This window comes from Oryctolagus cuniculus, chromosome 12 (genome assembly GCF_051225735.1).
Source record: "Oryctolagus cuniculus isolate XC-2025 breed Fujian yellow rabbit chromosome 12, ASM5122573v1, whole genome shotgun sequence".
NCBI lineage: Eukaryota > Metazoa > Chordata > Mammalia > Lagomorpha > Leporidae > Oryctolagus > Oryctolagus cuniculus.
The window spans coordinates 16,710,088-16,721,387 of record NC_142878.1 but is presented as its reverse complement, the minus strand read 5'-3'; positions in this window follow the sequence as shown (position 1 = coordinate 16,721,387).

Here is an 11,300-nt window from a genome sequence, read left to right as displayed (position 1 = left end):
CCCTTGTATGCTTTGATTTCAAAAATGTTTGCTCCCAAATAAACGTACCCATTAAATTCATTTCTTTTAACAAAATTTCAAAGCACCCTTGTATGTGTGTGTGTGTGTGTGTTTGTGTATTTACTATTTCCCAAAGTTCTTGACTAGCCTGGCTGCAGAGTCAGTTTCTTTGCTCTTCTGTCGGTGAGTTGGTTTCTGGGACAGGAATCATGAACTCAGACTTCAGATCTCTGAAAATGGGTTGGCCCCAGACCCACTTGCCTAGGTGGCTCCGGAATTTCCTATATCAAGATTAATTCTTCTGTCTTGCTACTACATATAATGGCAAAACTCCTTTTTACCTCAGAGAGATATCATGGTTTATTTCCTTTAGGAACAATATTGTTTCGATTTAGTATTTTGTTTTCTGTCAATAAAAGTAAACAAAGCAGACTACAGGTGGAGAAAGCACAGAAGGTGACGTAGTTGGTCCCCCATGTGCCCTGACCCTTTGACTGTGAAGTTAGGAGGGGAGCGTGTCCTGCTAGATGTCTCATTGTCTGGACATAGTGCCTGCAATATATGTAGGACCACCCCTTAGAGTGCTGAAGACACTTTTTCCAAAAATAGACAAAGTGTGAAGATTTGCTAATCATTTGGGGGGCAAATGAACTGAGAGTCTTAACAACTATTGTTTTGTAAGTGATCTCACGTGAATGTAAGAGCTATCCATTAACATAAAAACTTGTTGGAAATTGTCTTTTAGATATTTTGCTTTACTGTTGGCTTGCTTTCCTTTCATTCCACATTGTTTCTTGCTTTCCTTTCATTCCACGTTGTTTTCAAAAGCAGATAATTTTGCTTCACTGAATAACGATGTCCTGGTAGGGTAACTTGGGGCTCTTACTGAGCCTGCCCTGCTCCTGGGCCTGTTAGAGGCAATCACTTTGTTTTGTTTGCTGGTAAGCTTCTCAATTCTGGTGTTAGGTTTATGCCACTGCTCTCATCAATTTAGTGGTTTGTATCCTGACAACTTATATGAAATAAGAAGCTTTAGTTAACATTAGCACTACTTCCTGTAGCCATGAGAGTTTTACAGTCACTGGTGTCCTGGAATTGTGAACATGAACCTCTCTCCATGTGTTGTACCAATACCACCGAGCATTCTCCCCTAACGTCTGTTAATGTGCAGAGAATCTTCATGCACTCATTTCCTCCTTAATTCTCTTCATGTCCCCCTTCCCCAGGCCATTAGCAGGGAGCATCAGAATCAGAAGAGGAGCAGCCAGGACTTGCAGACTGGCACCCATGAGGCATGTTGGTGCTGCAGGCAGCAGCTTTACCCTCTATGCCACAGCGCTAGCCCCTTTCTTCATGATTTTAAATGACATCTTTATCATAGTCCATATCAAATTCCTGAATTATTTATAATTCTATTTCACTAATCTGATTCTGTGTCAATACTATATTGTTTGTTTCCCATAGCGTTATATTAAATTTCCATATTGGGAAGATGTTCTCCCTTTTGGTTTTAATTTTTAATTTAGTTTTAGTTCTTCCAGCCCACATCCTATCCATGCATATTTTAGAAGTAGTTCATCAGTTTCTACTAGAGATCCTGTTGGGACTTTAACTGTAATTGTGCTGAGTTACAAATTTGTCTGGGGAGACATCACGCTTTCCCCCTGAATTGCCTCTTTCTGTTCATGACTATAGTATCTTGCTCCATCCACTCAGCTATTTATATACAACTTTTAGGAAAGATTTAACCATTTTCCCATAACATTATTGACATCAGTTTATTGATTTCTTAAGAGGAAGGCAATCAATACTTCAGAAGTCATGAATAAAATTTTTTCATATGCAAGTAATACAGGAAAAATATGCCAAAGTACTTAGTTGGTAATTTAGAGAAATGAAGAGTAAACATGCTGGATTAGGGAGTCTTTCTTCAATGATAATTTGTTTTCCATTTGAGGCATGAAAATATGCAGTTATTGATGTTACCTGATGCTTTTCTGTAAGGGAACCCTATTTTTTTTACTTAAGAGAGAGAACTTTCCCAATTGATGTTGAAGCATCCTCTGAAGTGAGCTTTTATACTTGGAAATGTTCTCTCTTTTATTTTAAAAAGATTTTATTTACCTGAAAGATACAATTACAGAAAGAAAGAGACCTTCTATTTGCTGGTTCACTCCCCAGATGGCTGCCAGGAGTCAGGAACTCCATCTGGGTCTCCCATCTTCTGTTGCTTTCCTAGGCACAGCATCAGGGAACTGGATTAGAAGTAGAGTAGCTGGGACTTTAATGAATTCTCATAAGGGATGCTGGCATTTTAGGTGGTGGCTTACCCTGTTGTGCCATAGCACTGGCGCCATGGCAATTATCTTTCCAGTGCAACCTTTTAAGAACATTATGTTTTTAATTTTATTTTTTTTCATCTATGGTGCTTTTGATAAAGCATTCCCAAAGAGAGGTCCTATGTCCTTTTCCTTTGAAAAATGGAATCACCTGTGGATTCCCTATGTGAGATTTTACTTAAACTTAGAAGTACATTTTATGCTCCAGACACTAATCCAAAGTGCTGTAAGAAAACATGAACACATTTCATCATTAAATCCACTCTGGGTGGCAAGCACTTTTATTGTTTCCATTTTGCAAATACGGTACCTGAGAGTCCAGGGGTGTGTTGACTGTGCACAGGCAGTAAGTGGTGGAATCAAGCCCACACCCAGCAGGGGACCTTCTGCTCTCCGTGTTTTGCAATCACACATGCTCCCCTTTCCCTAAAATTCCCCCACAAAGGCTATTGTGCATGGAAATGCCCAAGGAAAAGTGTGCTGACACTCTTAAAATTTTAAAACTGGAAGAGATCAAGGCATAAATCCAACCAAACCCCTGGGTTCTATAGCCAAGACTGACATCTCTGGGAGATTAAATGATTGCCGGGATCATGTGAAGGGATTTGTATATATTCAAGCACATAAGTGACAGTTTAAGAAAGAAGGAGATAAATGCAAAATGAGAAAAGTATAAGCAAGAGTCACACTGACAAATTACAAGAATTTTGGGGAAGTTTTCTTCTTTTGTATTAAAGATGCCAGAATAAGAGAAATGGCCAAAAGTAGCATCCTGTGCTGATTAAGGAAGGCACTGTTTGAACAAGTTTCAAGTATGAAGAAGGAAAGTAAAATTGTTTAGAAATAGCAAAAAATAATGATGCTAGGAAGTCAAATATATTTTGTTATTTTTTTCTCAAACTAAATTTATTTAACGTCTATGTCTGGATTTTTAATGTTTTTATCTTCTATCAAGATTGTCATAATTTATAAATTGCATGACCCTAAAGATCAATGTTTTGAGGCATCCAAATAAATGTATACCGTCAGTCACACAATAGGATATTTGTGAAAAGATTGGATCATTTTAACTACTGCTAATATACTTAAGTAATTGTGAAATACTACACAATTTCACATATTACTAATATATATAATTTACCTTTATTTAAAAACTATTATCAATCTATTCATTTTATATGATAAAATTTATTATGTTTTTACTGCGGTAAAATACACATGAAATTTAGCATCTCCCTCATTTTTAAATGTACAGTTCATGGCATTAAGTTTATTCCCATTATCGTGGAACCATCACCACCCGCCATTCCACAACTCTTTCCACTGTATCCATTAAACTATAACTCTTAATTTCCCCTCTCCCAGCTCCTGGTAACCACCATCCTGCTTTCTGTCTTTGTGAATTTGATTTTTCTAGATACTTCAAATAAGTGTAATCAGACAGCACTTGTCCTTTTGTGGTTAGCCTATTTCATGTAGCATATGTTCTTAACTTAAAACCTTAAAACCTGCCATCTCTATTGCAGCATGTATCATTATGTCCCTCCTTTTTTAAGATGGAAAAGTAGTTCTTGTATATAAGCACAGTACACTTTGTTCATTTATTTGCTTATTGATGGACATTTGGATTACTTCTATGAACATGTGTCTACAAATGTCTCCTCATGTCCTTGCTTTTATTTATTTTGGATATATTGCCTGAAGTGGAATTGCTAGATCATTTTAATTTTTGGAGGAATTTCCATACTGCTTTCAGTAGCAGCTGCATCGTTTTATATTCCCATCAACAGTGCACAGGTGTCGCTCCCCCACTCGCGGAGGAAAGACACCGGACCCTGCGCTGTTTTCTTTCCCCAGCCCTTCCCGGGTTTCCTGCCGCTCCCCTGCCTCCGCGGAGGAGCAGCACCGGTGAGCGTCTCTCTCCCCCTTTTAAGGGGTTGGGCCAGGAATCAGCTAATTAATGAAGCAGCTGTGTAAGATTCGTTTACTCTCTCAGTGCCACATGATGGGCGATCAGGTGCATAGAGTTAGTCTCAATCATCTCAGTGGTCTAGTCCAGTCTCGGTAGTTTCAGTACTTATTTGTCCATAGTCTCAGTACTTATTTGTTTCCCGGGCGCCCCGCCATGTTGCGGGAGACAGGCCCCTGCTCCCCACATACAGGGTTCCAATTTCTCGACGTCCTCTTACATTTTCTATTTTCTTGAACCATCCTAGTGGAGATGAGATGGATTTCATTGTGGTTCTATCTTTAAAGCTTTATTTCAACAAGCATTTATTATTTCTTAGGTAACAGATACTCTCAGAAATACTGAAGAAGACAATTCTATGAAGTCTTTACACAGTAAGATAATTTCTCCGTAATAACTTGACATTGTTTTATTGGGTTAGGCCTTGACATCAATTGTTTATTAAAGTATTATTTAGGGGCTGGCACTTGGCGCAGCAGGTTAATGCCCTGGCCTGAAGCGCCAGCATCCCATATGGGTGCCAGTTCAAGACCCAGCTGCTCCACTTCCAATCCAGCTCTCTGCTATGGCCTGGAAAAGCAGTAGAAGATGGCCCACATCCTTGGACCTCTGCACCCATGTGGGGGAACTGGAAGAAGCTCCTGGCTCCTGGCTTTGGATCAGCGCAGCTCCAGCTATTGAGGCCAACTGGGGAGTGAACCAGTGGATGGAAGACCTCTCTCTCTCTCTCTCTCTCTCTTTCTCTTTCTCTGCCTCTCCTTCTCTGTGTAACTTTGACTTTCAAATAAATAAATAAATCTTTAAAAATAAAGTATTATTTAAAACTCCAGAGATTCTACTCAGTATCCTCAGCCTACTGAACTTGGTGCCCGCATCATGGTAAGCAGAGGTTGAGTTAATATATACATTCCACTTCCCAAAGAGATGTCATGTTTGTGTGAGTAGTGACCTCTTTAATGATTTTAGATTATGTTTTTGCCTTGATTTTCTTTACATGTTAAAAATCAGTGAGATACTTGTCTCTCTGTGCCATCACAGGAAGACATTTAAAAAAGAAAGTCCAAATGTGCTTATGAGTCCATGTGTTCTAAGTTGATGAGCATGCTGTGGACAGATACCAATTCTCTAAACCTGAACTCAGAGTATTCATGATCTAAACATACTTCAAAGAGTTTGTGGAAAATGGCATACGTGTATATTAGCTGGATTAACAAAAAAGTTGTGTCCTCAAAATGTGCCAGATGTAATTCTGAAAAGCTCTATATTCAGGATTTAGTGAGCTTGCTTTATTGTCCATTTTTTCATCTCAGGTTTCTAAGAGACCATTATGAATTACTGACTGGCTTTGTAATGTCTGCCAAAAAACTACTCGAGCTCTCTTTGGGTTATTATGTCCATATTCAGTAAGTTATCTAAAACAAAAGGCAGAACCTTGTAAAGCGAGAACAAGCCATGGATATTTATGTCTTCTCTGTGCTGTTTCTGGTTTATGATTTTAAAAATAAAAGCACTAAAAATAAACAGAGAGCGGCTCTGGCGGACACACTGTGTTTGCTTGAAATGGCAATCAGAAATGTCATGCTGATTACCAGGAAGACCACAGCTGCTCTGAGTCTCAGCTACTCATCCACTCCTCAGCTGTTACTCTCCCCTCTGTCCTGAGTCAGCCCGCTCTCCGAAACAGCAATGCCCACGTGGAAGGCAGGGCAGTGGCCATGGGTTTTAGCTATTACAAGTTCTATTTTTCTACAAAAGATCTATTTTTTGATAATACAATGAATATGTGATTTTATTTAGTGGTGTATACTACATCAGTGATACTGGAGCTTGTTTTGTCTTGTCTTTTTGGCATAGAAAGTGAAAGCAATAATTAAAGCAATATATAAAAGGCACTTTTTCCCAAGAGGGTGGAAGTTGAAGCTGAACTCCTCTGTGCCTCTCAGAGCCCCTGTAAGTGCTGAGCACCAAGGTAAGTGACATGAACACTGCTCTAGAAGTCCAAGAGATGAAGGTTTAAATTTGACTTTGGTCATTAGCCCTCAGCAGCTTCTATCTGCTGCCCCATCTATTAAAAAAGGAGCATTAGCAACACTGAATGGAGCCTCCTCGAGGGGAGGAGGAGGAGGGCCCTGTCCCTAGTGGGGGCACAGCAAACACTATTTTCTTTGAGGTTTGCTAAGCCTGACTACCGTGTGCACTAAGCTTACCCCCAGGGAGCTGGCTTACCATGTCTGCTGCCTGTCCAGCTTATTCTCTCTCTTGCTAGATGGGCTCATCCATTCCTAAGACCTCCCTCTTTAGGTCCTTGACCCTGATTGGACAGTGGTCACACATGGCCAGCACGTGGACCTTGACCCTGGGTAGTCTAGGAGTTTGTATGTGGCCCACGTGACTCTAAGAGCCATGATGGCTCCAAGCCCATCGTGCGCCTGTGTCCCCTCTCTGTTGTCACAGTGGGTGCATAACACTCTCGCAGGCGCTGTTTCTCTGAGAGTGGAACTGTGTTCTGAAACACTTTCTTCAATTCTGGATACTGGATGCTAAGTAAATACTTTTAATGATGAATAAGCATGTCTATTTTTGTAGACGAGAAAGTGAAAGAGGAAGTGAAAAATGTCAAGATGCTGCTTTTTTTTGGGGGGGGGGTATGGGTAGTCTGTCAAAGGCTTACTTCTAATACCTCAGGCTTCCACCTGACCATGTTTCTATTAAGGGTGACTTTTTTTTTTTTTTTTTGAGAGGCAGAGTGGACAGTGAGAGAGAGAGACACAGAGAAAGGTCTTTCTTTGCTGTTGGTTCACCCCCACAATGACCACTGAGGCCGGTGCGCTGCGGCCCGTGCACCACGCTGATCCGAAGCCAGGAGCCAGGTACTTATCCTGGTCTCCCATGCGGGTGCAGGGCCCAAGGACCTGGGCCATCCTCCACTGCACTCCTGGGCCACAGCAGAGAGCTGGCCTGGAAGAGGAGCAACCGGGACAGAATCCGGCGCCCTGACCAGGACTAGAACTGGGGGGGCCAGCGCTGCAGGTGGAGGATTAGCCTAGTGAGCCGCAGCGCCTGCCAAGGGTGACTTTTAAATAAGACAAAGTCACAGTCTGAAAAAAGAATCAAAAGAAACAGATGCTGCACATTTGAGTGAACAAAGGATAAGGACATGAAGTCCTGCATTCTGGCTCTGGTTCTTTACTTCCAGGTCTTCCGCAGATATCTTTGTGATCACACACGAAGCCGTCCAAGCTTCTGTCTGTAAATTGAAGCAAGACTTTGCAGCCAGGGAGGTTGAGTTCCCTGAATAAAAGAGATGACATGGAAGGAAGCACTTTGGGGTGGGATAAATGCAGATAAATGCAGGTGATTATTAGGGTTATAAATCACAGCCCTGCCTCCTAATGGGAAGTTGTGACGTCACGAGGGACATTTGCTGTGGCCTTAATCCTCATTCTCTGGCTGAAGGGACATCTCAGTCCAGCAGGAAGCCAGCACTCTGCCCACGCAGTGAGTGGGGAGAACTCCGGGGCCAGCCGCCAAGAAGGGGTTGTTTTATTACGATCTTCTGTTCTCAATGAATCATCGGAGGGGGCTGGAACCACGTTGCTCATTGAATGAAAGGCTCTGCAGTACCTGGGATTTGGCTCACAGCATAATCTTAAAATAGGTATTTATTAGTTTTCCTCTTTTATTATTTGTACATAGGGGACTGTGTTCTAAATTGGAAAAAGCTAATATTCTCTTAATGGGATTGCTTGGGGGAATACACACTAGGCAGTGAAATGTTTGAGTCTTCAGGCAAGTTGGCCACAAGAAATGTCATTTTGGTTTGGTCAAGAACGCTTTCAGGGTAGATGGAGATAGGCTGCAAAGAACTATCGCAAGATTACGTTGAGGGACAGCAGCCTTATACACTAAGTCATTTCCTGCAGAGCCACGAGTGCTTAGATGAATGTTCACAAGCAAATAATATTTTGTTTACCCACAAGCAAATAAACACATTTGACTCAAATTTCCTTTATAACTATCTCTAGATATACTGGGGAGTTTTAAGGAGATAATGAGAGAGAGGCTGGGAGAGAAGTTTCTGCCGTTGTTCCCAAGCAGATCCAAGTGTGCAGATTCCTGCCTTCACAGCCTGCCTCTCCCCCAGGGGCCAATGGCATCAGGGGTGTCTTTATCTTACTGTGACTGCATTAGGATTAGAAACTCTTTTCCTTTTCTCACAGTTTTTTTCCCCCTAAAGGAATTACAATTTTCTGTAACTATTGAGCTAAAGATTAAAAGGAAAAGAAAAGCAAGGATTTTAGAATTGGTGAAAGTACAAACACAGATCCTGCAGTGAGACATACGTAGGCTGCAATACCCCTTAAGTATAGAAAATTAATCCCACCAATTCCAGCTGGGAGCTCAACTGGTTCCTATGCACAGATAGACAGATAGCTCACATTTTCTTTCTTTTCTTTTCTTTTCTTTTTTTTTTTTTTTTTGACCGGCAGAGTGGATAGTGAGAGAGACAGGGAGAAAGGTCTTCTTTTTTGCCGTTGGGCCGCCACGACCAGCGCATCACGCTAATCCGAAGGCAGGAGCCAGGTGCTTTTCCTGGTCTCCCATGCGGGTGCAGGGCCCAAGGACTTGGGCCATCCTCCACTGCACTCCCGGGCCACAGCATACAGCTGGCCTGGAAGAGGAGCAACCGGGACTAGAACCCAGGGTGCTGGCGCCACAGGAGGAGGATTAGCTTTTCGAGCCGTGGCGCCGGCTGAGCTCACATTTTCAAGGATCAAGTTCAGATTCCTGCACTTATTTTGCAAGTTTATATTGTGGCCTTGCTCTTGGTTTAAAAATAAGAAGTTGTTAATTAAAGAAAAGAAAACCTTAGTAAGAAAGCAAAATTAAATTTATATATATGCATGAAAAGGCAAATGAAATCTTCCTTTCAGGCTGTATCTTCACGAAAATAACATCCTTGAACCCAACAGATATTTAAAAATGACATTAAAATTCCACACACATTTGGAACAAATTCTGCAATAGTGTTTAAAATTGAGCATGTCGATCTTATTGTTGGCATAGTTTCCTCTCAATGCTTTTCTTTCTCTGTTAGCCACACCGTTGTTGTCTCCAGGAACCCTAAGACCCAAACACTAATCTGTCTTTGATTCCTTCTTTTCCCATCTCTCCTAATTTGAGCAGTTGCCTCCAATCTATTCTCCTTTCAAGTTCTAAAAAAAAAAAAAAAAAGAAAAAAGAAAACTATAAAGTTTTTCATACACTGTTTATTTCAATACAGCACGGACTTGAGGACTTGAGGTCAAGGCCATCAAGAGAAAAACTGAAATAGACTTGATATTGAAAAATAAAAGCAGAGTGAAATTTAGATGAAGACTAACCACTTTTTAACCCAAATACCAAACTAGGAAATGGGCCATAAAGGTGGAAGAGGAATGTTTTCTAAAATTGAAGGTAAGGGGCCAGTGTCATGGTGTATCTGGTAAAAGTGCCACTTGTGACACCAGCATCCCATAAAGGTGTCAATTCATGTCCCAGCTGCTCTACTTTTGATCTAGCTCCTTGCTGATGGCCTGAGAAAAGCAGCAGAAAGTGGCCCAAGTGTTTGGGTCCCTGCCACCCACATGGGAGACCCAAATGAAGCTTCTTGCTCCTGGCTCTGGCCTGACTCAACCGTGGCCATTTGCAGCCATCTGGGGAATAAACCAGCAGATGAAATCAATCTCTCTCTCTCTCTCTCTCTCTCTCTCTTGTGCTACCTTTCAAATAAAATAAACAAATTTTAGGGAAAAAAATGAAGGTTAAAAAAATGCCATCTTGAGAGTGATGGGGTTAGGAAGGTAAGTTAAGGAGAACAGAAAGTGACTGCAAGCTACATAGAGTCTGGGATTTAGATAAGGGTGTCAAAGCTGTTGGCAGCCCACAGAGCCTCAAGGACAGGTAGGGTACATCCCTGAGAGGCAGCTGCAGCCCAGCCCAGGAGAGGAGCAGGGCCCTTGCACTCATGAGACCCACGTAGCTGGTGCTCCCCACTTGGCAGGAGCTATGTCCTACTCTTCTCGCTGTTGAGCAGGGGGCTGACAGGTTTTTGTAATCTTCTCAGCTCCAAGTTGCCCTTCTTTCTCTGCCCTGTGGATTGCACCTTTAAGCCTTTCTCTTCTGTAGTGAGTAGACGTGGGCTAAGCTTGCAGGAGAGGATGCTGGAGACAAGAGTACAGGGCTTCTTCTCCCTGGCTCCTGTGCTGCTGTTTTTGCTTCCTTGTTGCTCCAGCTGTACCTCCACAAGAGGCATCTGCTCCAGCCTCCTGCCAGTCCTCAGCTAGATCACAGCCTGCCCCTACCCCATTGGTCAGTTGGCAGCAGCCCTACTATGTGCCATCCATCCAGAACTGGATCCCCACCATGAACCTCTATCCCCAGCCTCACCTGCTAGATGCCCAAACAGCGCTCCTGCCCATCAGTCTCACCCTCCTGCAACCCTGCTGCACCTGGCCCCTAGCCTCACTAGCCTAGAACCCCACTGTGCACCGGCCCTCAGCCAGAGCTCCCTGCTTGCTGAGATTTGTTTTCTATGCACTCCAACATTCTGTCATCTGCTCTACATAGTTCTTTTTTTTTTTTAAGATTGATTTTTATTTATCTGAAAGACAGAGTTACAGAGAGAGGTAGAGACAGAAAGAGAGGTCTTCCATTCACTGGTTCACTCCCCAGATGGCCACAAGGGCAGGAGCTGCACCAATCCGAAGACAGGAGCCAGGAGCTTCTTCCAGGTCTCCCACGTGGGTGCAGGGCCATCTTCTACTGCTTTCCCAGGCCATAGCAGAGAGCTGGATTGGAAAAGGAGCAGCCGGGACTTGAAACGGCACCCATATGGGATGCCAGCACTTCAGGCCAGGGTGTTAATCCACTGCGCCACAGCACTGGCCCCTACATAGTTCTTTATTTTAGTGGTTATTACAGCTGACTTCTTGGATTTATATTTAATTCTT